Below are 4,067 nucleotides of genomic sequence, written 5' to 3'. Positions count from 1 at the left end.
AGGGAGTCACCCAGGAGGCCATGACAGTACAAGATGGCTGTGGCCATAGACTGGATAATGGAAAATATTGTCGGTGGGGCAGAGAAAGCTTGGGGTAGGAGGGAGTCATGGAGAAAAAATTCTAGATTGAGTTCTAACTTTGCTGTGTTCCCTTGAGTATATTACTTAACCTCTTTGTGCCTCTAGTGTCCTGGTATGTGAAATGGAGATAGTGACACTTTCCCCACAAGGTTGTTGTTAAGGAGATACAATGGACTAGCATGTGTGAAATGCACACACAGGGCCTGGCACAAAATAAGTGCTTAATTAATATTAACTATCATCCTTATAAATTTTAGCTACCACCCCATCTCCAAGAGACAAAAGCACACCATGAATGTATCATTGAGACCATGTGCACATTTATTCCTATTTGTTCTTTCAGTTTTCCCGTCCCCCCCCCCTTCAGAGCTTAATATTTACCAATTGCTATTCCAGGAGCTTTTGAATATAATATAATTTATCTCCAAATAATTTAGTGAGGAAAATATCTTTATGACCTTGAGGTAGACTAAGATATTTAAGCATAAAACAAAAAGCACTAATTATAAAATAAAAATTTGATGATTAAACTTCATTAGAGTCCGATATCAGAATTACTGTTATAGGCTGATTTGAAAGTTAAATTGGGTTGATGTCATCCTGATCAGATATCTCACCCTATGCAGAATTGGGCCCCCTTTCTGCATGAGCCTACTACATTGAGGCTGACATCTTTACCTCATCCACTTGCATCTGGAGCACAATGTCTTTAAACTATGGAGCTGTTGCTTACTTCCTGAGTAGGTATGGGATGTGCCAATGTGGAGAACTTGGTAACACTATATGAAATGTGTCTTATGATTGTACTTGCCTTTCCCACCCCCCTTATTTGTGTTTTTTTCTGTTTTTAAGTGGCCTCCTCACCCATGTTCAGTATCTCGGTTGCAAAACTGTCTGCTTTGTGCTCCCTTGGCCCTGGCTAGAATAAATCCTTTGTCTTTGTTTCAAAAACACCCAGAATATTATTTGGGATTTTGGATTAGTGCCTTAAAAATATCCTTTTTTTCTTCTTATAACTTTTATTTCTTCTATTTTACAATAAAGCATGTATTTGTGTATCTATACAATGTGAACCCACATTTCCAAGGGAGGGAGAAAAGAATATGGATTGTTAAAATAGAAACTTTGCACTGAAGATTCGAATCCAAGATTAAAATACTAATACAGATTGACTGACAGCCTGAAAGATGGTCTGATGCCTACTTAACTGTAGGCTACTGTGCTTTAAATGTAGGAAAACCCCTAACCTCACTCACAGAGGAAATAGACAATAGGAGCTACTGTTCACAGCTGAGCCTTGTGCTTAACTGTGTATCTGCTGTTTCCAACAATAATCCTGCCCAGTACATGTTATTGCTATTTTCTAGATGAGACAGAGTTTACATAATTGAATCCAAGTCTGCCGACAAGCCCTTCTCTGGTAACAGTGACCTGAAAGTCAAGTTCTACAGAAAGGTGAGCAAGATGCCATCTTGGTATAAATAACAAATTGCAGTAAACTGACCCAGAAACAGAGAGAAAGGTATCTAAGAATATTTATTGGTAAAGGGCAAGTGTTTAAAGATGAGCCAAGTTCCACTGCTGCCTTCAACAAGTAAATGCTTGACAGTTATAAAAATCCAGAGAGAAACCTATTCTACACAGATATAGGTATATTTATCAAACACAAATCTAACCAGGTTTAAATTCTGAAAGTAGACCCTTCAGATAAGTAAGCCTCCTGATACTTTTTCAATTTAAAAAACTTCAACAGCTGGGTGCAGTGGCACACACCTGTAATCCCAGCAACTCGGGAGACTGAGGCAGGAGGATCTCAAGTTCAAAGCCAGCCTCAGAAACTTAGTGAGGCCCTATGCAATTTAGCAAGATCCTGTTTCAAAAAATAAAAAGGGACAGGGATGTGGCTCAATGGTTAAGCACCCCTGGGTTCAATCCCCAGTACCAGAAAAACAAACCAAACACCAAAACAACAACAACAAAAAAATTCTTAACAGATGATGAAGTCATGCATCTACTCAGCTCTGGGTGAAGCCTGAGTTCAAAATGGAAAGTGGACACTTGCTCACTCCTCTACCTGCTCCCCTTCTCTAACATAGCTTCTGAGTCTCTCAGCCTTTCCTTGGTGATGAATAGCAAGTAGCCCGTTTCCCCAGATGCTCTTTAATAACAATAACACTGGTGTTTGAACTTGTAACTTTAAACACCTATAATTAGGATTTGGGAGCTTCTGGAACCATAACCTTGACCTAGCCTTCCATAACAGTCATTTTACTTTCTATTACACAACATGACACAGCAATAAAAGCAACAAACCACTTCAGCTCTTTTACTTCTGCAGAATCTAAAGCCACTTCTCCAATATATAAAGGAACAGGAAAGTTAATTTCCTGGGAGAGAAATACACAGCTTGGTCCTGGCATTTTAGTACCCAAGAGAGCTGAGATAAGTCCATTGATCAAAACTCCATGTAAAATTGTCCTTCCAAACTTGATGTGTTTAGCAAAATCTTCATTTAAATGCAAAGGACTGACATCTCCCATTAATTCTGAGAAGGCAGCCGCGTCCCCTCTGTGTGAAGGCCCTGCTGAGTTCAGCCCGGTCCCCAACTCTCATGTGCACATGCTGCAGGAGCTATCTGCTCCACAGTGGTTGACTCAGGCAGAATCGCCTTTGAAGTCCACCCCACCAAAGGCAATAGTTGGATATTACTGGGAACATCTTCAGCATCCTCATATTTCATCCATGGGAGCTTCTAGCCTGCTTCTGTTTTCAAACTATGCAGCCACCGAAAAGTACTTTTGAGAACAGAGGGAAGTTTTTGAAATTGAAGACAATTCAATCCAATACTAGTTCCCTACTATTACCAGATAATGCGAGGAGAAATGGAGAAACCTGAATCACTCTGAAAGCACAGGTTTTGCCCTTGTAAGATCCTAACAGGGCTAAAGAACTCCACAATTTGACTAGACCACTGCTACATATTTTCAGGATGGCTGACAAGGTCTTCTCTTCACAGGTCAGGACATCCAGAGGTAAGGCAGCACCAACCTCCCCATACAGGTCCTTTAGGGTAGAAATAAGCAGCTGTTTGAACTGTGCACATTCAGAACAACTCCATGATCTTGAAATTTCAGGCAGACTTTCATGTAGTGATACTCAGAGGGATTTTTGTAAACTATTCTTTCATATGCGGTAGCTAGTGCTGGCATCTTTTTCAGTGCTGATCACATCCACTGTCCATTGGACTATCTTTCCGCCTCCTCTGACTCCAGTCGGCTGCAAGGATTTGCCAAGGTTTGGTGATCCCATGCAGAAGCCAGGACCTAGGACTGGAAACTCCTGGTGTGTTTACGTTTGGTTGCTCCCTAACCCCAGATGAGAGGTGGGTCCTTAATAATATCTTTGAGAAAACAAAACAAAACAAAACAAAAAGTCAAAGGCAGGAGAAGATACTGCAATACATCCATATGACAAAGAAATTATATTCTGAATATAGGAGGACTATAGATAATAAGAAAAGACTATGCAATTTAAAAATGGGTACAAGATTTGACAGAAGGATATCAAAATGGTCAGTGAACATCTGAAAAGGGACTCAATATCATTGCTTATCAGAGAAATGGAAATTCAAACCCTAAGGAAATATCACTACACTACCAGGACAATGACTAGAATTTAAATGACTGTCAATAGCAAGTACTGATGAGGATGGTGAACAACTACAACTTTCATGCATTGTTATTGGGAGTTCAAATTGATTTGCTCAATGTTTGGCAACACTAAAATTAAACACACATATACTCTGTGACTCTGCAATTCCATTCTGAGTGCATATATACCTTATATAGCAGAAATAGTAGAAATGAATACCTACATCCACCAAAAGACATGTATGATAGCAGCTTTATTTATAAGAGCATCATGTTGGAAATTTCCCAAAGTCTTAAACTTAGAATAAGTAAGTAAATTATGACACAGCCCTAAAA

General features: G+C 39.5%; 2 pseudogenes; both read right to left on the bottom strand.

Moving 5' to 3' along the window:
* Positions 1-2,291: 2,291 nt before the first annotated feature.
* Positions 2,292-2,799, bottom strand: LOC114081588 (hydroxyacyl-thioester dehydratase type 2, mitochondrial-like; annotated as a pseudogene).
* A 117-nt stretch (positions 2,800-2,916) lies between these two features.
* LOC114081580 (ribonuclease P protein subunit p14 pseudogene) lies at positions 2,917-3,290 on the bottom strand (annotated as a pseudogene).
* Between the last annotated feature and the right edge of the window lie 777 nt (positions 3,291-4,067).

Source organism: Marmota flaviventris, chromosome 6 (assembly GCF_047511675.1).
Source record: "Marmota flaviventris isolate mMarFla1 chromosome 6, mMarFla1.hap1, whole genome shotgun sequence".
NCBI lineage: Eukaryota > Metazoa > Chordata > Mammalia > Rodentia > Sciuridae > Marmota > Marmota flaviventris.
This window is presented reverse-complemented; position numbering and strand designations above follow the sequence as displayed.